Source organism: Triturus cristatus, chromosome 12 (genome assembly GCF_964204655.1).
Source record: "Triturus cristatus chromosome 12, aTriCri1.1, whole genome shotgun sequence".
Taxonomy (NCBI): Eukaryota; Metazoa; Chordata; class Amphibia; order Caudata; family Salamandridae; genus Triturus; species Triturus cristatus.
Window position 1 is genome coordinate 661,044,000 of NC_140595.1, and position 22,869 is coordinate 661,066,868.

The 22,869-nt window shown below is 41.0% G+C and overlaps 24 non-coding genes across 24 annotated transcripts; 17 read left to right on the top strand and 7 right to left on the bottom strand.

Moving 5' to 3' along the window:
• Nucleotides 1-1,132: 1,132 nt before the first annotated feature.
• Nucleotides 1,133-1,214, top strand: TRNAS-GCU (transfer RNA serine (anticodon GCU)). The gene has a single exon. It is a non-coding gene; the product is annotated as a tRNA-Ser (tRNA).
• Nucleotides 1,215-1,803: 589 nt separating this feature from the next.
• TRNAT-UGU (transfer RNA threonine (anticodon UGU)) lies at nt 1,804-1,875 on the top strand. Its single transcript has one exon. It is a non-coding gene; the product is annotated as a tRNA-Thr (tRNA).
• A 1,174-nt stretch (nt 1,876-3,049) lies between these two features.
• Nucleotides 3,050-3,144, bottom strand: TRNAI-UAU (transfer RNA isoleucine (anticodon UAU)). The gene is made up of 2 exons: nt 3,107-3,144; nt 3,050-3,085 (listed from the first exon to the last, which is right to left on the bottom strand). It is a non-coding gene; the product is annotated as a tRNA-Ile (tRNA).
• A 1,083-nt stretch (nt 3,145-4,227) lies between these two features.
• TRNAT-UGU (transfer RNA threonine (anticodon UGU)) lies at nt 4,228-4,299 on the top strand. The gene has a single exon. It is a non-coding gene; the product is annotated as a tRNA-Thr (tRNA).
• A 1,174-nt stretch (nt 4,300-5,473) lies between these two features.
• TRNAI-UAU (transfer RNA isoleucine (anticodon UAU)) lies at nt 5,474-5,568 on the bottom strand. Its single transcript has 2 exons — nt 5,531-5,568; nt 5,474-5,509 (listed from the first exon to the last, which is right to left on the bottom strand). It is a non-coding gene; the product is annotated as a tRNA-Ile (tRNA).
• Nucleotides 5,569-5,979: 411 nt separating this feature from the next.
• Nucleotides 5,980-6,061, top strand: TRNAS-GCU (transfer RNA serine (anticodon GCU)). The gene has a single exon. It is a non-coding gene; the product is annotated as a tRNA-Ser (tRNA).
• Nucleotides 6,062-6,650: 589 nt separating this feature from the next.
• TRNAT-UGU (transfer RNA threonine (anticodon UGU)) lies at nt 6,651-6,722 on the top strand. Its single transcript has one exon. It is a non-coding gene; the product is annotated as a tRNA-Thr (tRNA).
• Nucleotides 6,723-7,896: 1,174 nt separating this feature from the next.
• On the bottom strand, nt 7,897-7,991 carry TRNAI-UAU (transfer RNA isoleucine (anticodon UAU)). Its single transcript has 2 exons — nt 7,954-7,991; nt 7,897-7,932 (listed from the first exon to the last, which is right to left on the bottom strand). It is a non-coding gene; the product is annotated as a tRNA-Ile (tRNA).
• A 412-nt stretch (nt 7,992-8,403) lies between these two features.
• Nucleotides 8,404-8,485, top strand: TRNAS-GCU (transfer RNA serine (anticodon GCU)). The gene has a single exon. It is a non-coding gene; the product is annotated as a tRNA-Ser (tRNA).
• A 589-nt stretch (nt 8,486-9,074) lies between these two features.
• Nucleotides 9,075-9,146, top strand: TRNAT-UGU (transfer RNA threonine (anticodon UGU)). The gene has a single exon. It is a non-coding gene; the product is annotated as a tRNA-Thr (tRNA).
• A 1,174-nt stretch (nt 9,147-10,320) lies between these two features.
• On the bottom strand, nt 10,321-10,415 carry TRNAI-UAU (transfer RNA isoleucine (anticodon UAU)). The gene is made up of 2 exons: nt 10,378-10,415; nt 10,321-10,356 (listed from the first exon to the last, which is right to left on the bottom strand). It is a non-coding gene; the product is annotated as a tRNA-Ile (tRNA).
• A 412-nt stretch (nt 10,416-10,827) lies between these two features.
• On the top strand, nt 10,828-10,909 carry TRNAS-GCU (transfer RNA serine (anticodon GCU)). The gene has a single exon. It is a non-coding gene; the product is annotated as a tRNA-Ser (tRNA).
• Nucleotides 10,910-11,498: 589 nt separating this feature from the next.
• Nucleotides 11,499-11,570, top strand: TRNAT-UGU (transfer RNA threonine (anticodon UGU)). The gene has a single exon. It is a non-coding gene; the product is annotated as a tRNA-Thr (tRNA).
• A 1,174-nt stretch (nt 11,571-12,744) lies between these two features.
• On the bottom strand, nt 12,745-12,839 carry TRNAI-UAU (transfer RNA isoleucine (anticodon UAU)). The gene is made up of 2 exons: nt 12,802-12,839; nt 12,745-12,780 (listed from the first exon to the last, which is right to left on the bottom strand). It is a non-coding gene; the product is annotated as a tRNA-Ile (tRNA).
• Nucleotides 12,840-13,251: 412 nt separating this feature from the next.
• Nucleotides 13,252-13,333, top strand: TRNAS-GCU (transfer RNA serine (anticodon GCU)). The gene has a single exon. It is a non-coding gene; the product is annotated as a tRNA-Ser (tRNA).
• A 589-nt stretch (nt 13,334-13,922) lies between these two features.
• On the top strand, nt 13,923-13,994 carry TRNAT-UGU (transfer RNA threonine (anticodon UGU)). Its single transcript has one exon. It is a non-coding gene; the product is annotated as a tRNA-Thr (tRNA).
• Nucleotides 13,995-15,157: 1,163 nt separating this feature from the next.
• Nucleotides 15,158-15,252, bottom strand: TRNAI-UAU (transfer RNA isoleucine (anticodon UAU)). The gene is made up of 2 exons: nt 15,215-15,252; nt 15,158-15,193 (listed from the first exon to the last, which is right to left on the bottom strand). It is a non-coding gene; the product is annotated as a tRNA-Ile (tRNA).
• Nucleotides 15,253-15,664: 412 nt separating this feature from the next.
• On the top strand, nt 15,665-15,746 carry TRNAS-GCU (transfer RNA serine (anticodon GCU)). The gene has a single exon. It is a non-coding gene; the product is annotated as a tRNA-Ser (tRNA).
• A 589-nt stretch (nt 15,747-16,335) lies between these two features.
• TRNAT-UGU (transfer RNA threonine (anticodon UGU)) lies at nt 16,336-16,407 on the top strand. The gene has a single exon. It is a non-coding gene; the product is annotated as a tRNA-Thr (tRNA).
• Nucleotides 16,408-18,088: 1,681 nt separating this feature from the next.
• TRNAS-GCU (transfer RNA serine (anticodon GCU)) lies at nt 18,089-18,170 on the top strand. The gene has a single exon. It is a non-coding gene; the product is annotated as a tRNA-Ser (tRNA).
• A 589-nt stretch (nt 18,171-18,759) lies between these two features.
• Nucleotides 18,760-18,831, top strand: TRNAT-UGU (transfer RNA threonine (anticodon UGU)). The gene has a single exon. It is a non-coding gene; the product is annotated as a tRNA-Thr (tRNA).
• Nucleotides 18,832-20,501: 1,670 nt separating this feature from the next.
• Nucleotides 20,502-20,583, top strand: TRNAS-GCU (transfer RNA serine (anticodon GCU)). The gene has a single exon. It is a non-coding gene; the product is annotated as a tRNA-Ser (tRNA).
• A 589-nt stretch (nt 20,584-21,172) lies between these two features.
• TRNAT-UGU (transfer RNA threonine (anticodon UGU)) lies at nt 21,173-21,244 on the top strand. The gene has a single exon. It is a non-coding gene; the product is annotated as a tRNA-Thr (tRNA).
• Nucleotides 21,245-22,418: 1,174 nt separating this feature from the next.
• On the bottom strand, nt 22,419-22,513 carry TRNAI-UAU (transfer RNA isoleucine (anticodon UAU)). Its single transcript has 2 exons — nt 22,476-22,513; nt 22,419-22,454 (listed from the first exon to the last, which is right to left on the bottom strand). It is a non-coding gene; the product is annotated as a tRNA-Ile (tRNA).
• Between the last annotated feature and the right edge of the window lie 356 nt (nt 22,514-22,869).

Sequence of the window (22,869 nt, forward strand, 5' to 3'; positions counted from 1 at the left end):
GATGGGTGGGATGAATGAAGAAGTGAACCTGGTTTCTGGGAAAGGAGTATCGAGATGAAGATGAGGAAAAGTGAACATGGACCACATTCATAGGTTAGAGAAATACATTTAATAGGTTGAATGGTTTTGAAAAGTGAACTTCGAGCAGTAATTGTTGTTTTTTAAACTGCAAAGAAATTAAAAATGAATGTGGGATTGGAGGCACACTCTGAGCAGAAAAGCACCATAAGCTGCTATGGTGCAACTCAAGATGGTGAATAGAACCTTTAATATGATGATGCTCTTCTTTTGCTAGTTTTTTCGAGTCACCTTTTATTGTAAGTAGCTGATACAGCATTTTTTGCAGCTCTTCAGTTTATGGTTATCATGTGAGAACACTGTTTTCATCATATTTATTATTCTACAAATGTATTTTTAAATGCACTGATGTGGTGTTTGCATGAAATGCAAGATGGCACATCATGGAATGTTTAAACTGAGCATCGCGGAGGATATGTGATATTTGGCACCCAGAGGAGTAGGACACGTAGATCCTATAAGAAGTAAAGACTCTCTAGCAAGTGCCGTCCATACTCTGAGTTTAAACTTTACTTTTTGTGAAATGGTTTATGAAAAACAACACGGCTGCTCCAGGTGAGGCTTGAACTCACAACCTCGGCATGGCTCAGTGCAAGTACTGCTGCATAAGTACCGGGCGCTAACCGATTGCACCACTGGAGCTCTCTCTTTTCACATCTCCCCAGGTGAGCCATCTACAGCTGACCAAGTAGATGACAGACACTGCTCCATCATTCACTGTGCAAGATCGACTCACATGCTAGCATGTTATCATGACTATTAAAAATACAGTCCAAACGGAATAGATTCTATAATTGTCCTATAACATATGCTCTGTCAATTCAAAACCCCATAGAATTATATCTTGACAGTTCTGACAAAGTCTAGGGGAATCTTATGAATATTTGTAATTAGCACATAGTAAGAATTTCCCAAAAATGAAATGTAGGTCCCTGATTGGGGGAAGACGTGGAATGTGAGATCTTGCCTCAGCTGTTTTTTTCTTTTTTAGGTACAGTATATTGACACTTCAGTACCTTTTGTGAAGCAAGGTTTCAGATGGGGCTGTAGGGCAGACGAGGTGGCCGAGTGGTTAAGGCGATGGACTGCTAATCCATTGTGCTCTGCACGCGTGGGTTCGAATCCCACCTTTGTCGGAAAGCCATCAGAGTCTCTTTTGATGGCCAGCATTTCTTGAAGTATAATTACACTCTCTTTCAAGACAGAGCCAGGATCCGCTAGATGGGATCATCTGACTGTTCCATTTTAACAAATATGTCAAATAAAGTGAAGTATTTTGTGCGTAATAGAAATTAGATCTTTCATGGAGTTTCCAGAGGATTGCCTTTCACTCACTCCTGGCTTATTAACCAGTTTGGATAAATAGATTGATAAGAAAGCAGCTCTTACTCCTAAAGTTTAGGCCGTCTCAAATGAATGACTGTTAACATATGTCTGCCCCACAGAGACAGATCACTTCTAATAAGTGGGTTCTCTATATGTCACTGATTGCAGACATACTAACTAGAGCTATCGGTATGGTCTTGAATGCGAAAACTCTTATTTTCTCATATGAAAATATAGTTTTTCATACTTCCAAAAAAAGTGCCTTAAGCATGGTCTTCAATGTGTGCGCGCACGTGGACATTCATATGCAACTACGTTTCCATACAGAGTCTCAAAATCATAGATATATTCATACCTCAGTAAGAATACATGTTGCAATTTACATTCTGCGTGCAGACTGGCCTTGTAGCTCAGTGGCAGAGCACTGGTCTTGTAAACCAGGGGTCATGAGTTCAAGCCTCATCAGGGCCTTTTTACATGAGTCTTTCTGTATGTTGTTTTCAAGTCATTCTTCCCTGGAGTCACACCTTGCTTTAGGATTGCTTATTGCCAAGCTTCCCTTTCCTGCTTTCATATTATCAAGAAAATATCATGAAGATCATTGAATTATAAATTATTGCCTCACCCCTTCCGATCGCCTGACGAACGCCTGACAAACGCCATTCTCACCCTGGCGGGCAAGCCCTGCCGGGCAAAGCCAAATAAGCCATGCATATTTACAGTTCCTTTGAAAGGCAGAGCGAGGACTAGGACCTCTGTTCCGACTGAATCTGCATCCACAGAAAGGATGTTATAAGGCCCTACAAATTTCACCAAGGAGATGTGAAAGTCTTCCCCCATAAAATACTTTTTTTCCCAGATACCCCGGCTCTTAGGCAAATGAGGTTACTCCTCAAAACCCCACCCCCACTCACCATAAATATCCTTCTCTCCTGCTGTCCATTCAAATGATACAAGGTATCTTGTACATAGAGAGAAAGGGAGAATAGGCAGACTTGCTTCAAAGATTTGGTGACTTTGGATGGGTGGGATGAATGAAGAAGTGAACCTGGTTTCTGGGAAAGGAGTATCGAGATGAAGATGAGGAAAAGTGAACATGGACCACATTCATAGGTTAGAGAAATACATTTAATAGGTTGAATGGTTTTGAAAAGTGAACTTCGAGCAGTAATTGTTGTTTTTTAAACTGCAAAGAAATTAAAAATGAATGTGGGATTGGAGGCACACTCTGAGCAGAAAAGCACCATAAGCTGCTATGGTGCAACTCAAGATGGTGAATAGAACCTTTAATATGATGATGCTCTTCTTTTGCTAGTTTTTTCGAGTCACCTTTTATTGTAAGTAGCTGATACAGCATTTTTTGCAGCTCTTCAGTTTATGGTTATCATGTGAGAACACTGTTTTCATCATATTTATTATTCTACAAATGTATTTTTAAATGCACTGATGTGGTGTTTGCATGAAATGCAAGATGGCACATCATGGAATGTTTAAACTGAGCATCGCGGAGGATATGTGATATTTGGCACCCAGAGGAGTAGGACACGTAGATCCTATAAGAAGTAAAGACTCTCTAGCAAGGGCCGTCCATACTCTGAGTTTAAACTTTACTTTTTGTGAAATGGTTTATGAAAAACAACACGGCTGCTCCAGGTGAGGCTCGAACTCACAACTTCGGCATGGCTCAGTGCAAGTACTGCTGTATAAGTACCGCGCGCTAACCGATTGCGCCACTGGAGCTCTCTCTTTTCACATCTCCCCAGGTGAGCCATCTACAGCTGACCAAGTAGATGACAGACACTGCTCCATCATTCACTGTGCAAGATCGACTCACATGCTAGCATGTTATCATGACTATTAAAAATACAGTCCAAACGGAATAGATTCTATAATTGTCCTATAACATATGCTCTGTCAATTCAAAACCCCATAGAATTATATCTTGACAGTTCTGACAAAGTCTAGGGGAATCTTATGAATATTTGTAATTAGCACATAGTAAGAATTTCCCAAAAATGAAATGTAGGTCCCTGATTGGGGGAAGACATGGAATGTGAGATCTTGCCTCAGCTGTTTTTTTCTTTTTTAGGTACAGTATATTGACACTTCAGTACCTTTTGTGAAGCAAGGGTTCAGATGGGGCTGTAGGGCAGACGAGGTGACCGAGTGGTTAAGGCGATGGACTGCTAATCCATTGTGCTCTGCACGCGTGGGTTCGAATCCTACCTTCGTCGGAAAGCCATCAGAGTCTCTTTTGATGGCCAGCATTTCTTGTAGTATAATTACACTCTCTTTCAAGACAGAGCCAGGATCCGCTAGATGGGATCATCTGACTGTTCCATTTTAACAAATATGTCAAATAAAGTGAAGTATTTTGTGCGTAATAGAAATTAGATCTTTCATGGAGTTTCCAGAGGATTGCCTTTCACTCACTCCTGGCTTATTAACCAGTTTGGATAAATAGATTGATAAGAAAGCAGCTCTTACTCCTAAAGTTTAGGCCGTCTCAAATGAATGACTGTTAACATATGTCTGCCCCACAGAGACAGATCACTTCTAATAAGTGGGTTCTCTATATGTCACTGATTGCAGACATACTAACTAGAGCTATCGGTATGGTCTTGAATGCGAAAACTCTTATTTTCTCATATGAAAATGTAGTTTTTCATACTTCCAAAAAAAGTGCCTTAAGCATGGTCTTCAATGTGTGCGCGCACGTGGACATTCATATGCAACTACGTTTCCATACAGAGTCTCAAAATCATAGATCTATTCATACCTCAGTAAGAATACATGTTGCAATTTACATCCTGTGTGCCGACTGGCCTTGTAGCTCAGTGGCAGAGCACTGGTCTTGTAAACCAGGGGTCATGAGTTCAAGCCTCATCAGGGCCTTTTTACATGAGTCTTTCTGTATGTTGTTTTCAAGTCATTCTTCCCTGGAGTCACACCTTGCTTTAGGATTGCTTATTGTCAAGCTTCCCTTTCCTGCTTTCATATTATCAAGAAAATATAATGAAGATCATTGAATTATAAATTATTGCCTCACCCCTTCCGATCGCCTGACGAACGCCTGACAAACGCCATTCTCACCCTGCCGGGCAAGCCCTGCCGGGCAAAGCCAAATAAGCCATGCATATTTACAGTTCCTTTGAAAGGCAGAGCAAGGACTAGGACCTCTGTTCCGACTGAATCTGCATCCACAGAAAGGATGTTATAAGGCCCTACAAATTTCACCAAGGAGATGTGAAAGTCTTCCCCCATAAAATACTTTTTTTCCCAGATACCCCGGCTCTTAGGCAAATGAGGTTACTCCTCAAAACCCCACCCCCACTCACCATAAATATCCTTCTCTCCTGCTGTCCATTCAAATGATACAAGGTATCTTGTACATAGAGAGAAAGGGAGAATAGGCAGACTTGCTTCAAAGATTTGGTGACTTTGGATGGGTGGGTTGAATGAAGAAGTGAACCTGGTTTCTGGGAAAGGAGTATCGAGATGAAGATGAGGAAAAGTGAACATGGACCACATTCATAGGTTAGAGAAATACATTTAATAGGTTGAATGGTTTTGAAAAGTGAACTTCGAGCAGTAATTGTTGTTTTTTAAACTGCAAAGAAATTAAAAATGAATGTGGGATTGGAGGCACACTCTGAGCAGAAAAGCACCATAAGCTGCTATGGTGCAACTCAAGATGGTGAATAGAACCTTTAATATGATGATGCTCTTCTTTTGCTAGTTTTTTCGAGTAACCTTTTATTGTAAGTAGCTGATACAGCATTTTTTGCAGCTCTTCAGTTTATGGTTATCATGTGAGAACACTGTTTTCATCATATTTATTATTCTACAAATGTATTTTTAAATGCACTGATGTGGTGTTTGCATGAAATGCAAGATGGCACATCATGGAATGTTTAAACTGAGCATCGCGGAGGATATGTGATATTTGGCACCCAGAGGAGTAGGACACGTAGATCCTATAAGAAGTAAAGACTCTCTAGCAAGGGCCGTCCATACTCTGAGTTTAAACTTTACTTTTTGTGAAATGGTTTATGAAAAACAACACGGCTGCTCCAGGTGAGGCTCGAACTCACAACCTCAGCATGGCTCAGTGCAAGTACTGCTGTATAAGTACCGCGCGCTAACCGATTGCGCCACTGGAGCTCTCTCTTTTCACATCTCCCCAGGTGAGCCATCTACAGCTGACCAAGTAGATGACAGACACTGCTCCATCATTCACTGTGCAAGATCGACTCACATGCTAGCATGTTATCATGACTATTAAAAATACAGTCCAAACGGAATAGATTCTATAATTGTCCTATAACATATGCTCTGTCTATTCAAAACCCCATAGAATTATATCTTGACAGTTCTGACAAAGTCTAGGGGAATCTTATGAATATTTGTAATTAGCACATAGTAAGAATTTCCCAAAAATGAAATGTAGGTCCCTGATGGGGGAAGACGTGGAATGTGAGATCTTGCCTCAGCTGTTTTTTTCTTTTTTAGGTACAGTATATTGACACTTCAGTACCTTTTGTTAAGCAAGGTTTCAGATGGGGCTGTGGGGCAGACGAGGTGGCCGAGTGGTTAAGGCGATGGACTGCTAATCCATTGTGCTCTGCACGCGTGGGTTCGAATCCCACCTTCGTCGGAAAGCCATCAGAGTCTCTTTTGATGGCCAGCATTTCTTGTAGTATAATTACACTCTCTTTCAAGACAGAGCCAGGATCCGCTAGATGGGATCATCTGACTGTTCCATTTTAACAAATATGTCAAATAAAGTGAAGTATTTTGTGCGTAATAGAAATTAGATCTTTCATGGAGTTTCCAGAGGATTGCCTTTCACTCACTCCTGGCTTATTAACCAGTTTGGATAAATAGATTGATAAGAAAGCAGCTCTTACTCCTAAAGTTTAGGCCGTCTCAAATGAATGACTGTTAACATATGTCTGCCCCACAGAGACAGATCACTTCTAATAAGTGGGTTCTCTATATGTCACTGATTGCAGACATACTAACTAGAGCTATCGGTATGGTCTTGAATGCGAAAACTCTTATTTTCTCATATGAAAATGTAGTTTTTCATACTTCCAAAAAAAGTGCCTTAAGCATGGTCTTCAATGTGTGCGCGCACGTGGACATTCATATGCAACTACGTTTCCATACAGAGTCTCAAAATCATAGATCTATTCATACCTCAGTAAGAATACATGTTGCAATTTACATCCTGCGTGCAGACTGGCCTTGTAGCTCAGTGGCAGAGCACTGGTCTTGTAAACCAGGGGTCATGAGTTCAAGCCTCATCAGGGCCTTTTTACATGAGTCTTTCTGTATGTTGTTTTCAAGTCATTCTTCCCTGGAGTCACACCTTGCTTTAGGATTGCTTATTGCCAAGCTTCCCTTTCCTGCTTTCATATTATCAAGAAAATATCATGAAGATCATTGAATTATAAATTATTGCCTCACCCCTTCCGATCGCCTGACGAACGCCTGACAAACGCCATTCTCACCCTGGCGGGCAAGCCCTGCCGGGCAAAGCCAAATAAGCCATGCATATTTACAGTTCCTTTGAAAGGCAGAGCGAGGACTAGGACCTCTGTTCCGACTGAATCTGCATCCACAGAAAGGATGTTATAAGGCCCTACAAATTTCACCAAGGAGATGTGAAAGTCTTCCCCCATAAAATACTTTTTTTCCCAGATACCCCGGCTCTTAGGCAAATGAGGTTACTCCTCAAAACCCCACCCCCACTCACCATAAATATCCTTCTCTCCTGCTGTCCATTCAAATGATACAAGGTATCTTGTACATAGAGAGAAAGGGAGAATAGGCAGACTTGCTTCAAAGATTTGGTGACTTTGGATGGGTGGGTTGAATGAAGAAGTGAACCTGGTTTCTGGGAAAGGAGTATCGAGATGAAGATGAGGAAAAGTGAACATGGACCACATTCATAGGTTAGAGAAATACATTTAATAGGTTGAATGGTTTTGAAAAGTGAACTTCGAGCAGTAATTGTTGTGTTTTAAACTGCAAAGAAATTAAAAATGAATGTGGGATTGGAGGCACACTCTGAGCAGAAAAGCACCATAAGCTGCTATGGTGCAACTCAAGATGGTGAATAGAACCTTTAATATGATGATGCTCTTCTTTTGCTAGTTTTTTCGAGTCACCTTTTATTGTAAGTAGCTGATACAGCATTTTTTGCAGCTCTTCAGTTTATGGTTATCATGTGAGAACACTGTTTTCATCATATTTATTATTCTACAAATGTATTTTTAAATGCACTGATGTGGTGTTTGCATGAAATGCAAGATGGCACATCATGGAATGTTTAAACTGAGCATCGCGGAGGATATGTGATATTTGGCACCCAGAGGAGTAGGACACGTAGATCCTATAAGAAGTAAAGACTCTCTAGCAAGGGCCGTCCATACTCTGAGTTTAAACTTTACTTTTTGTGAAATGGTTTATGAAAAACAACACGGCTGCTCCAGGTGAGGCTTGAACTCACAACCTCGGCATGGCTCAGTGCAAGTACTGCTGTATAAGTACCGCGCGCTAACCGATTGCGCCACTGGAGCTCTCTCTTTTCACATCTCCCCAGGTGAGCCATCTACAGCTGACCAAGTAGATGACAGACACTGCTCCATCATTCACTGTGCAAGATCGACTCACATGCTAGCATGTTATCATGACTATTAAAAATACAGTCCAAACGGAATAGATTCTATAATTGTCCTATAACATATGCTCTGTCAATTCAAAACCCCATAGAATTATATCTTGACAGTTCTGACAAAGTCTAGGGGAATCTTATGAATATTTGTAATTAGCACATAGTAAGAATTTCCCAAAAATGAAATGTAGGTCCCTGATTGGGGGAAGACGTGGAATGTGAGATCTTGCCTCAGCTGTTTTTTTCTTTTTTAGGTACAGTATATTGACACTTCAGTACCTTTTGTGAAGCAAGGTTTCAGATGGGGCTGTAGGGCAGACGAGGTGGCCGAGTGGTTAAGGCGATGGACTGCTAATCCATTGTGCTCTGCACGCGTGGGTTCGAATCCCACCTTCGTCGGAAAGCCATCAGAGTCTCTTTTGATGGCCAGCATTTCTTGTAGTATAATTACACTCTCTTTCAAGACAGAGCCAGGATCCGCTAGATGGGATCATCTGACTGTTCCATTTTAACAAATATGTCAAATAAAGTGAAGTATTTTGTGCGTAATAGAAATTAGATCTTTCATGGAGTTTCCAGAGGATTGCCTTTCACTCACTCCTGGCTTATTAACCAGTTCGGATAAATAGATTGATAAGAAAGCAGCTCTTACTCCTAAAGTTTAGGCCGTCTCAAATGAATGACTGTTAACATATGTCTGCCCCACAGAGACAGATCACTTCTAATAAGTGGGTTCTCTATATGTCACTGATTGCAGACATACTAACTAGAGCTATCGGTATGGTCTTGAATGCGAAAACTCTTATTTTCTCATATGAAAATGTAGTTTTTCATACTTCCAAAAAAAGTGCCTTAAGCATGGTCTTCAATGTGTGCGCGCACGTGGACATTCATATGCAACTACGTTTCCATACAGAGTCTCAAAATCATAGATATATTCATACCTCAGTAAGAATACATGTTGCAATTTACATCCTGCGTACAGACTGGCCTTGTAGCTCAGTGGCAGAGCACTGGTCTTGTAAACCAGGGGTCATGAGTTCAAGCCTCATCAGGGCCTTTTTACATGAGTCTTTCTGTATGTTGTTTTCAAGTCATTCTTCCCTGGAGTCACACCTTGCTTTAGGATTGCTTATTGCCAAGCTTCCCTTTCCTGCTTTCATATTATCAAGAAAATATCATGAAGATCATTGAATTATAAATTATTGCCTCACCCCTTCCGATCGCCTGACGAACGCCTGACAAACGCCATTCTCACCCTGGCGGGCAAGCCCTGCCGGGCAAAGCCAAATAAGCCATGCATATTTACAGTTCCTTTGAAAGGCAGAGCGAGGACTAGGACCTCTGTTCCGACTGAATCTGCATCCACAGAAAGGATGTTATAAGGCCCTACAAATTTCACCAAGGAGATGTGAAAGTCTTCCCCCATAAAATACTTTTTTTCCCAGATACCCCGGCTCTTAGGCAAATGAGGTTACTCCTCAAAACCCCACCCCCACTCACCATAAATATCCTTCTCTCCTGCTGTCCATTCAAATGATACAAGGTATCTTGTACATAGAGAGAAAGGGAGAATAGGCAGACTTGCTTCAAAGATTTGGTGACTTTGGATGGGTGGGATGAATGAAGAAGTGAACCTGGTTTCTGGGAAAGGAGTATCGAGATGAAGATGAGGAAAAGTGAACATGGACCACATTCATAGGTTAGAGAAATACATTTAATAGGTTGAATGGTTTTGAAAAGTGAACTTCGAGCAGTAATTGTTGTTTTTTAAACTGCAAAGAAATTAAAAATGAATGTGGGATTGGAGGCACACTCTGAGCAGAAAAGCACCATAAGCTGCTATGGTGCAACTCAAGATGGTGAATAGAACCTTTAATATGATGATGCTCTTCTTTTGCTAGTTTTTTCGAGTCACCTTTTATTGTAAGTAGCTGATACAGCATTTTTTGCAGCTCTTCAGTTTATGGTTATCATGTGAGAACACTGTTTTCATCATATTTATTATTCTACAAATGTATTTTTAAATGCACTGATGTGGTGTTTGCATGAAATGCAAGATGGCACATCATGGAATGTTTAAACTGAGCATCGCGGAGGATATGTGATATTTGGCACCCAGAGGAGTAGGACACGTAGATCCTATAAGAAGTAAAGACTCTCTAGCAAGGGCCGTCCATACTCTGAGTTTAAACTTTACTTTTTGTGAAATGGTTTATGAAAAACAACACGGCTGCTCCAGGTGAGGCTCGAACTCACAACCTCAGCATGGCTCAGTGCAAGTACTGCTGTATAAGTACCGCGCGCTAACCGATTGCGCCACTGGAGCTCTCTCTTTTCACATCTCCCCAGGTGAGCCATCTACAGCTGACCAAGTAGATGACAGACACTGCTCCATCATTCACTGTGCAAAATCGACTCACATGCTAGCATGTTATCATGACTATTAAAAATACAGTCCAAACGGAATAGATTCTATAATTGTCCTATAACATATGCTCTGTCAATTCAAAACCCCATAGAATTATATCTTGACAGTTCTGACAAAGTCTAGGGGAATCTTATGAATATTTGTAATTAGCACATAGTAAGAATTTCCCAAAAATGAAATGTAGGTCCCTGATTGGGGGAAGACGTGGAATGTGAGATCTTGCCTCAGCTGTTTTTTTCTTTTTTAGGTACAGTATATTGACACTTCAGTACCTTTTGTGAAGCAAGGTTTCAGATGGGGCTGTAGGGCAGACGAGGTGGCCGAGTGGTTAAGGCGATGGACTGCTAATCCATTGTGCTCTGCACGCGTGGGTTCGAATCCCACCTTCGTCGGAAAGCCATCAGAGTCTCTTTTGATGGCCAGCATTTCTTGTAGTATAATTACACTCTCTTTCAAGACAGAGCCAGGATCCGCTAGATGGGATCATCTGACTGTTCCATTTTAACAAATATGTCAAATAAAGTGAAGTATTTTGTGCGTAATAGAAATTAGATCTTTCATGGAGTTTCCAGAGGATTGCCTTTCACTCACTCCTGGCTTATTAACCAGTTTGGATAAATAGATTGATAAGAAAGCAGCTCTTACTCTTAAAGTTTAGGCCGTCTCAAATGAATGACTGTTAACATATGTCTGCCCCACAGAGACAGATCACTTCTAATAAGTGGGTTCTCTATATGTCACTGATTGCAGACATACTAACTAGAGCTATCGGTATGGTCTTGAATGCGAAAACTCTTATTTTCTCATATGAAAATGTAGTTTTTCATACTTCCAAAAAAAGTGCCTTAAGCATGGTCTTCAATGTGTGCGCGCACGTGGACATTCATATGCAACTACGTTTCCATACAGAGTCTCAAAATCATAGATATATTCATACCTCAGTAAGAATACATGTTGCAATTTACATCCTGTGTGCCGACTGGCCTTGTAGCTCAGTGGCAGAGCACTGGTCTTGTAAACCAGGGGTCATGAGTTCAAGCCTCATCAGGGCCTTTTTACATGAGTCTTTCTGTATGTTGTTTTCAAGTCATTCTTCCCTGGAGTCACACCTTGCTTTAGGATTGCTTATTGTCAAGCTTCCCTTTCCTGCTTTCATATTATCAAGAAAATATAATGAAGATCATTGAATTATAAATTATTGCCTCACCACTTCCGATCGCCTGACGAACGCCTGACAAACGCCATTCTCACCCTGCCGGGCAAGCCCTGCCGGGCAAAGCCAAATAAGCCATGCATATTTACAGTTCCTTTGAAAGGCAGAGCGAGGACTAGGACCTCTGTTCCGACTGAATCTGCATCCACAGAAAGGATGTTATAAGGCCCTACAAATTTCACCAAGGAGATGTGAAAGTCTTCCCCCATAAAATACTTTTTTTCCCAGATACCCCGGCTCTTAGGCAAATGAGGTCACTCCTCAAAACCCCACCCCCACTCACCATAAATATCCTTCTCTCCTGCTGTCCATTCAAATGATACAAGGTATCTTGTACATAGAGAGAAAGGGAGAATAGGCAGACTTGCTTCAAAGATTTGGTGACTTTGGATGGGTGGGTTGAATGAAGAAGTGAACCTGGTTTCTGGGAAAGGAGTATCGAGATGAAGATGAGGAAAAGTGAACATGGACCACATTCATAGGTTAGAGAAATACATTTAATAGGTTGAATGGTTTTGAAAAGTGAACTTCGAGCAGTAATTGTTGTGTTTTAAACTGCAAAGAAATTAAAAATGAATGTGGGATTGGAGGCACACTCTGAGCAGAAAAGCACCATAAGCTGCTATGGTGCAACTCAAGATGGTGAATAGAACCTTTAATATGATGATGCTCTTCTTTTGCTAGTTTTTTCGAGTCACCTTTTATTGTAAGTAGCTGATACAGCATTTTTTGCAGCTCTTCAGTTTATGGTTATCATGTGAGAACACTGTTTTCATCATATTTATTATTCTACAAATGTATTTTTAAATGCACTGATGTGGTGTTTGCATGAAATGCAAGATGGCACATCATGGAATGTTTAAACTGAGCATCGCGGAGGATATGTGATATTTGGCACCCAGAGGAGTAGGACACGTAGATCCTATAAGAAGTAAAGACTCTCTAGCAAGGGCCGTCCATACTCTGAGTTTAAACTTTACTTTTTGTGAAATGGTTTATGAAAAACAACACGGCTGCTCCAGGTGAGGCTCGAACTCACAACCTCGGCATGGCTCAGTGCAAGTACTGCTGTATAAGTACCGCGCGCTAACCGATTGCGCCACTGGAGCTCTCTCTTTTCACATCTCCCCAGGTGAGCCATCTACAGCTGACCAAGTAGATGACAGACACTGCTCCATCATTCACTGTGCAAGATCGACTCACATGCTAGCATGTTATCATGACTATTAAAAATACAGTCCAAACGGAATAGATTCTATAATTGTCCTATAACATATGCTCTGTCTATTCAAAACCCCATAGAATTATATCTTGACAGTTCTGACAAAGTCTAGGGGAATCTTATGAATATTTGTAATTAGCACATAGTAAGAATTTCCCAAAAATGAAATGTAGGTCCCTGATTGGGGGAAGACGTGGAATGTGAGATCTTGCCTCAGCTGTTTTTTTCTTTTTTAGGTACAGTATATTGACACTTCAGTACCTTTTGTGAAGCAAGGTTTCAGATGGGGCTGTAGGGCAGACGAGGTGGCCGAGTGGTTAAGGCGATGGACTGCTAATCCATTGTGCTCTGCACGCGTGGGTTCGAATCCCACCTTCGTCGGAAAGCCATCAGAGTCTCTTTTGATGGCCAGCATTTCTTGTAGTATAATTACACTCTCTTTCAAGACAGAGCCAGGATCCGCTAGATGGGATCATCTGACTGTTCCATTTTAACAAATATGTCAAATAAAGTGAAGTATTTTGTGCGTAATAGAAATTAGATCTTTCATGGAGTTTCCAGAGGATTGCCTTTCACTCACTCCTGGCTTATTAACCAGTTTGGATAAATAGATTGATAAGAAAGCAGCTCTTACTCCTAAAGTTTAGGCCGTCTCAAATGAATGACTGTTAACATATGTCTGCCCCACAGAGACAGATCACTTCTAATAAGTGGGTTCTCTATATGTCACTGATTGCAGACATACTAACTAGAGCTATCGGTATGGTCTTGAATGCGAAAACTCTTATTTTCTCATATGAAAATGTAGTTTTTCATACTTCCAAAAAAAGTGCCTTAAGCATGGTCTTCAATGTGTGCGCGCACGTGGACATTCATATGCAACTACGTTTCCATACAGAGTCTCAAAATCATAGATATATTCATACCTCAGTAAGAATACATGTTGCAATTTACATCCTGCGTGCAGACTGGCCTTGTAGCTCAGTGGCAGAGCACTGGTCTTGTAAACCAGGGGTCATGAGTTCAAGCCTCATCAGGGCCTTTTTACATGAGTCTTTCTGTATGTTGTTTTCAAGTCATTCTTCCCTGGAGTCACACCTTGCTTTAGGATTGCTTATTGCCAAGCTTCCCTTTCCTGCTTTCATATTATCAAGAAAATATCATGAAGATCATTGAATTATAAATTATTGCCTCACCCCTTCCGATCGCCTGACGAACGCCATTCTCACCCTGCCGGGCAAGCCCTGCCGGGCAAAGCCAAATAAGCCATGCATATTTACAGTTCCTTTGAAAGGCAGAGCGAGGACTAGGACCTCTGTTCCGACTGAATCTGCATCCACAGAAAGGATGTTATAAGGCCCTACAAATTTCACCAAGGAGATGTGAAAGTCTTCCCCCATAAAATACTTTTTTTCCCAGATACACCGGCTCTTAGGCAAATGAGGTTACTCCTCAAAACCCCACCCCCACTCACCATAAATATTTTTCTCTCCTGCTGTCCATTCAAATGATACAAGGTATCTTGTACATAGAGAGAAAGGGAGAATAGGCAGACTTGCTTCAAAGATTTGGTGACTTTGGATGGGTGGGATGAATGAAGAAGTGAACCTGGTTTCTGGGAAAGGAGTATCGAGATGAAGATGAGGAAAAGTGAACATGGACCACATTCATAGGTTAGAGAAATACATTTAATAGGTTGAATGGTTTTGAAAAGTGAACTTCGAGCAGTAATTGTTGTTTTTTAAACTGCAAAGAAATTAAAAATGAATGTGGGATTGGAGGCACACTCTGAGCAGAAAAGCACCATAAGCTGCTATGGTGCAACTCAAGATGGTGAATAGAACCTTTAATATGATGATGCTCTTCTTTTGCTAGTTTTTTCGAGTCACCTTTTATTGTAAGTAGCTGATACAGCATTTTTTGCAGCTCTTCAGTTTATGGTTATCATGTGAGAACACTGTTTTCATCATATTTATTATTCTACAAATGTATTTTTAAATGCACTGATGTGGTGTTTGCATGAAATGCAAGATGGCACATCATGGAATGTTTAAACTGAGCATCGCGGAGGATATGTGATATTTGGCACCCAGAGGAGTAGGACACGTAGATCCTATAAGAAGTAAAGACTCTCTAGCAAGGGCCGTCCATACTCTGAGTTTAAACTTTACTTTTTGTGAAATGGTTTATGAAAAACAACACGGCTGCTCCAGGTGAGGCTTGAACTCACAACCTCGGCATGGCTCAGTGCAAGTACTGCTGTATAAGTACCGTGCGCTAACCAATTGCGCCACTGGAGCTCTCTCTTTTCACATCTCCCCAGGTGAGCCATCTACAGCTGACCAAGTAGATGACAGACACTGCTCCATCATTCACTGTGCAAGATCGACTCACATGCTAGCATGTTATCATGACTATTAAAAATACAGTCCAAACGGAATAGATTCTCTAATTGTCCTATAACATATGCTCTGTCAATTCAAAACCCCATAGAATTATATCTTGACAGTTCTGACAAAGTCTAGGGGAATCTTATGAATATTTGTAATTAGCACATAGTAAGAATTTCCCAAAAATGAAATGTAGGTCCCTGATTGGGGGAAGACGTGGAATGTGAGATCTTGCCTCAGCTGTTTTTTTCTTTTTTAGGTACAGTATATTGACACTTCAGTACCTTTTGTGAAGCAAGGTTTCAGATGGGGCTGTAGGGCAGACGAGGTGGCCGAGTGGTTAAGGCGATGGACTGCTAATCCATTGTGCTCTGCACGCGTGGGTTCGAATCCCACCTTCGTCGGAAAGCCATCAGAGTCTCTTTTGATGGCCAGCATTTCTTGAAGTATAATTACACTCTCTTTCAAGACAAAGCCAGGATCCGCTAGATGGGATCATCTGACTGTTCCATTTTAACAAATATGTCAAATAAAGTGAAGTATTTTGTGCGTAATAGAAATTAGATCTTTCATGGGGTTTCCAGAGGATTGCCTTTCACTCACTCCTGGCTTATTAACCAGTTTGGATAAATAGATTGATAAGAAAGCAGCTCTTACTCCTAAAGTTTAGGCCGTCTCAAATGAATGACTGTTAACATATGTCTGCCCCACAGAGACAGATCACTTCTAATAAGTGGGTTCTCTATATGTCACTGATTGCAGACATACTAACTAGAGCTATCGGTATGGTCTTGAATGCGAAAACTCTTATTTTCTCATATGAAAATGTAGTTTTTCATACTTCCAAAAAAAGTGCCTTAAGCATGGTCTTCAATGTGTGCGCGCACGTGGACATTCATATGCAACTACGTTTCCATACAGAGTCTCAAAATCATAGATATATTCATACCTCAGTAAGAATACATGTTGCAATTTACATTCTGCGTGCAGACTGGCCTTGTAGCTCAGTGGCAGAGCACTGGTCTTGTAAACCAGGGGTCATGAGTTCAAGCCTCATCAGGGCCTTTTTACATGAGTCTTTCTGTATGTTGTTTTCAAGTCATTCTTCCCTGGAGTCACACCTTGCTTTAGGATTGCTTATTGCCAAGCTTCCCTTTCCTGCTTTCATATTATCAAGAAAATATCATGAAGATCATTGAATTATAAATTATTGCCTCACCCCTTCCGATCGCCTGACGAACGCCTGACAAACGCCATTCTCACCCTGGCGGGCAAGCCCTGCCGGGCAAAGCCAAATAAGCCATGCATATTTACAGTTCCTTTGAAAGGCAGAGCGAGGACTAGGACCTCTGTTCCGACTGAATCTGCATCCACAGAAAGGATGTTATAAGGCCCTACAAATTTCACCAAGGAGATGTGAAAGTCTTCCCCCATAAAATACTTTTTTTCCCAGATACCCCGGCTCTTAGGCAAATGAGGTTACTCCTCAAAACCCCACCCCCACTCACCATAAATATCCTTCTCTCCTGCTGTCCATTCAAATGATACAAGGTATCTTGTACATAGAGAGAAAGGGAGAATAGGCAGACTTGCTTCAAAGATTTGGTGACTTTGGATGGGTGGGATGAATGAAGAAGTGAACCTGGTTTCTGGGAAAGGAGTATCGAGATGAAGATGAGGAAAAGTGAACATGGACCACATTCATAGGTTAGAGAAATACATTTAATAGGTTGAATGGTTTTGAAAAGTGAACTTCGAGCAGTAATTGTTGTTTTTTAAACTGCAAAGAAATTAAAAATGAATGTGGGATTGGAGGCACACTCTGAGCAGAAAAGCACCATAAGCTGCTATGGTGCAACTCAAGATGGTGAATAGAACCTTTAATATGATGATGCTCTTCTTTTGCTAGTTTTTTCGAGTCACCTTTTATTGTAAGTAGCTGATACAGCATTTTTTGCAGCTCTTCAGTTTATGGTTATCATGTGAGAACACTGTTTTCATCATATTTATTATTCTACAAATGTATTTTTAAATGCACTGATGTGGTGTTTGCATGAAATGCAAGATGGCACATCATGGAATGTTTAAACTGAGCATCGCGGAGGATATGTGATATTTGGCACCCAGAGGAGTAGGTCACGTAGATCCTATAAGAAGTAAAGACTCTCTAGCAAGGGCCGTCCATACTCTGAGTTTAAACTTTACTTTTTGTGAAATGGTTTATGAAAAACAACACGGCTGCTCCAGGTGAGGCTCGAACTCACAACCTCAGCATGGCTCAGTGCAAGTACTGCTGTATAAGTACCGCGCGCTAATCGATTGCGCCACTGGAGCTCTCTCTTTTCACATTTCCCCAGGTGAGCCATCTACAGCTGACCAAGTAGATGACAGACACTGCTCCATCATTCACTGTGCAAGATCGACTCACATGCTAGCATGTTATCATGACTATTAAAAATACAGTCCAAACGGAATAGATTCTATAATTGTCCTATAACATATGCTCTGTCAATTCAAAACCCCATAGAATTATATCTTGACAGTTCTGACAAAGTCTAGGGGAATCTTATGAATATTTGTAATTAGCACATAGTAAGAATTTCCCAAAAATGAAATGTAGGTCCCTGATTGGGGGAAGACGTGGAATGTGAGATCTTGCCTCAGCTGTTTTTTTCTTTTTTAGGTACAGTATATTGACACTTCAGTACCTTTTGTGAAGCAAGGTTTCAGATGGGGCTGTAGGGCAGACGAGGTGGCCGAGTGGTTAAGGCGATGGACTGCTAATCCATTGTGCTCTGCACGCGTGGGTTCGAATCCCACCTTCGTCGGAAAGCCATCAGAGGCTCTTTTGATGGCCAGCATTTCTTGTAGTATAATTACACTCTCTTTCAAGACAGAGCCAGGATCCGCTAGATGGGATCATCTGACTGTTCCATTTTAACAAATATGTCAAATAAAGTGAAGTATTTTGTGCGTAATAGAAATTAGATATTTCATGGAGTTTCCAGAAGATTGCCTTTCACTCACTCCTGGCTTATTAACCAGTTTGGATAAATAGATTGATAAGAAAGCAGCTCTTACTCCTAAAGTTTAGGCCGTCTCAAATGAATGACTGTTAACATATGTCTGCCCCACAGAGACAGATCACTTCTAATAAGTGGGTTCTCTATATGTCACTGATTGCAGACATACTAACTAGAGCTATCGGTATGGTCTTGAATGCGAAAACTCTTATTTTCTCATATGAAAATGTAGTTTTTCATACTTCCAAAAAAAGTGCCTTAAGCATGGTCTTCAATGTGTGCGCGCACGTGGACATTCATATGCAACTACGTTTCCATACAGAGTCTCAAAATCATAGATATATTCATACCTCAGTAAGAATACATGTTGCAATTTACATCCTGTGTGCCGACTGGCCTTGTAGCTCAGTGGCAGAGCACTGGTCTTGTAAACCAGGGGTCATGAGTTCAAGCCTCATCAGGGCCTTTTTACATGAGTCTTTCTGTATGTTGTTTTCAAGTCATTCTTCCCTGGAGTCACACCTTGCTTTAGGATTGCTTATTGCCAAGCTTCCCTTTCCTGCTTTCATATTATCAAGAAAATATCATGAAGATCATTGAATTATAAATTATTGCCTCACCCCTTCCGATCGCCTGACGAACGCCATTCTCACCCTGCCGGGCAAGCCCTGCCGGGCAAAGCCAAATAAGCCATGCATATTTACAGTTCCTTTGAAAGGCAGAGCGAGGACTAGGACCTCTGTTCCGACTGAATCTGCATCCACAGAAAGGATGTTATAAGGCCCTACAAATTTCACCAAGGAGATGTGAAAGTCTTCCTCCATAAAATACTTTTTTTCCCAGATACCCCGGCTCTTAGGCAAATGAGGTTACTCCTCAAAACCCCACCCCCACTCACCATAAATATCCTTCTCTCCTGCTGTCCATTCAAATGATACAAGGTATCTTGTACATAGAGAGAAAGGGAGAATAGGCAGACTTGCTTCAAAGATTTGGTGACTTTGGATGGGTGGGATGAATGAAGAAGTGAACCTGGTTTCTGGGAAAGGAGTATCGAGATGAAGATGAGGAAAAGTGAACATGGACCACATTCATAGGTTAGAGAAATACATTTAATAGGTTGAATGGTTTTGAAAAGTGAACTTCGAGCAGTAATTGTTGTTTTTTAAACTGCAAAGAAATTAAAAATGAATGTGGGATTGGAGGCACACTCTGAGCAGAAAAGCACCATAAGCTGCTATGGTGCAACTCAAGATGGTGAATAGAACCTTTAATATGATGATGCTCTTCTTTTGCTAGTTTTTTCGAGTCACCTTTTATTGTAAGTAGCTGATACAGCATTTTTTGCAGCTCTTCAGTTTATGGTTATCATGTGAGAACACTGTTTTCATCATATTTATTATTCTACAAATGTATTTTTAAATGCACTGATGTGGTGTTTGCATGAAATGCAAGATGGCACATCATGGAATGTTTAAACTGAGCATCGCGGAGGATATGTGATATTTGGCACCCAGAGGAGTAGGACACGTAGATCCTATAAGAAGTAAAGACTCTCTAGCAAGGGCCGTCCATACTCTGAGTTTAAACTTTACTTTTTGTGAAATGGTTTATGAAAAACAACACGGCTGCTCCAGGTGAGGCTTGAACTCACAACCTCGGCATGGCTCAGTGCAAGTACTGCTGTATAAGTACCGGGCGCTAACCGATTGCACCACTGGAGCTCTCTCTTTTCACATCTCCCCAGGTGAGCCATCTACAGCTGACCAAGTAGATGACAGACACTGCTCCATCATTCACTGTGCAAGATCGACTCACATGCTAGCATGTTATCATGACTATTAAAAATACAGTCCAAACGGAATAGATTCTATAATTGTCCTATAACATATGCTCTGTCAATTCAAAACCCCATAGAATTATATCTTGACAGTTCTGACAAAGTCTAGGGGAATCTTATGAATATTTGTAATTAGCACATAGTAAGAATTTCCCAAAAATGAAATGTAGGTCCCTGATTGGGGGAAGACGTGGAATGTGAGATCTTGCCTCAGCTGTTTTTTTCTTTTTTAGGTACAGTATATTGACACTTCAGTACCTTTTGTGAAGCAAGGTTTCAGATGGGGCTGTAGGGCAGACGAGGTGGCCGAGTGGTTAAGGCGATGGACTGCTAATCCATTGTGCTCTGCACGCGTGGGTTCGAATCCCACCTTTGTCGGAAAGCCATCAGAGTCTCTTTTGATGGCCAGCATTTCTTGAAGTATAATTACACTCTCTTTCAAGACAGAGCCAGGATCCGCTAGATGGGATCATCTGACTGTTCCATTTTAACAAATATGTCAAATAAAGTGAAGTATTTTGTGCGTAATAGAAATTAGATCTTTCATGGAGTTTCCAGAGGATTGCCTTTCACTCACTCCTGGCTTATTAACCAGTTTGGATAAATAGATTGATAAGAAAGCAGCTCTTACTCCTAAAGTTTAGGCCGGCTCAAATGAATGACTGTTAACATATGTCTGCCCCACAGAGACAGATCACTTCTAATAAGTGGGTTCTCTATATGTCACTGATTGCAGACATACTAACTAGAGCTATCGGTATGGTCTTGAATGCGAAAACTCTTATTTTCTCATATGAAAATGTAGTTTTTCATACTTCCAAAAAAAGTGCCTTAAGCATGGTCTTCAATGTGTGCGCGCACGTGGACATTCATATGCAACTACGTTTCCATACAGAGTCTCAAAATCATAGATATATTCATACCTCAGTAAGAATACATGTTGCAATTTACATTCTGCGTGCAGACTGGCCTTGTAGCTCAGTGGCAGAGCACTGGTCTTGTAAACCAGGGGTCATGAGTTCAAGCCTCATCAGGGCCTTTTTACATGAGTCTTTCTGTATGTTGTTTTCAAGTCATTCTTCCCTGGAGTCACACCTTGCTTTAGGATTGCTTATTGCCAAGCTTCCCTTTCCTGCTTTCATATTATCAAGAAAATATCATGAAGATCATTGAATTATAAATTATTGCCTCACCCCTTCCGATCGCCTGACGAACGCCTGACAAACGCCATTCTCACCCTGGCGGGCAAGCCCTGCCGGGCAAAGCCAAATAAGCCATGCATATTTACAGTTCCTTTGAAAGGCAGAGCGAGGACTAGGACCTCTGTTCCGACTGAATCTGCATCCACAGAAAGGATGTTATAAGGCCCTACAAATTTCACCAAGGAGATGTGAAAGTCTTCCCCCATAAAATACTTTTTTTCCCAGATACCCCGGCTCTTAGGCAAATGAGGTTACTCCTCAAAACCCCACCCCCACTCACCATAAATATCCTTCTCTCCTGCTGTCCATTCAAATGATACAAGGTATCTTGTACATAGAGAGAAAGGGAGAATAGGCAGACTTGCTTCAAAGATTTGGTGACTTTGGATGGGTGGGATGAATGAAGAAGTGAACCTGGTTTCTGGGAAAGGAGTATCGAGATGAAGATGAGGAAAAGTGAACATGGACCACATTCATAGGTTAGAGAAATACATTTAATAGGTTGAATGGTTTTGAAAAGTGAACTTCGAGCAGTAATTGTTGTTTTTTAAACTGCAAAGAAATTAAAAATGAATGTGGGATTGGAGGCACACTCTGAGCAGAAAAGCACCATAAGCTGCTATGGTGCAACTCAAGATGGTGAATAGAACCTTTAATATGATGATGCTCTTCTTTTGCTAGTTTTTTCGAGTCACCTTTTATTGTAAGTAGCTGATACAGCATTTTTTGCAGCTCTTCAGTTTATGGTTATCATGTGAGAACACTGTTTTCATCATATTTATTATTCTACAAATGTATTTTTAAATGCACTGATGTGGTGTTTGCATGAAATGCAAGATGGCACATCATGGAATGTTTAAACTGAGCATCGCGGAGGATATGTGATATTTGGCACCCAGAGGAGTAGGACACGTAGATCCTATAAGAAGTAAAGACTCTCTAGCAAGGGCCGTCCATACTCTGAGTTTAAACTTTACTTTTTGTGAAATGGTTTATGAAAAACAACACGGCTGCTCCAGGTGAGGCTCGAACTCACAACTTCGGCATGGCTCAGTGCAAGTACTGCTGTATAAGTACCGCGCGCTAACCGATTGCGCCACTGGAGCTCTCTCTTTTCACATCTCCCCAGGTGAGCCATCTACAGCTGACCAAGTAGATGACAGACACTGCTCCATCATTCACTGTGCAAGATCGACTCACATGCTAGCATGTTATCATGACTATTAAAAATACAGTCCAAACGGAATAGATTCTATAATTGTCCTATAACATATGCTCTGTCAATTCAAAACCCCATAGAATTATATCTTGACAGTTCTGACAAAGTCTAGGGGAATCTTATGAATATTTGTAATTAGCACATAGTAAGAATTTCCCAAAAATGAAATGTAGGTCCCTGATTGGGGGAAGACATGGAATGTGAGATCTTGCCTCAGCTGTTTTTTTCTTTTTTAGGTACAGT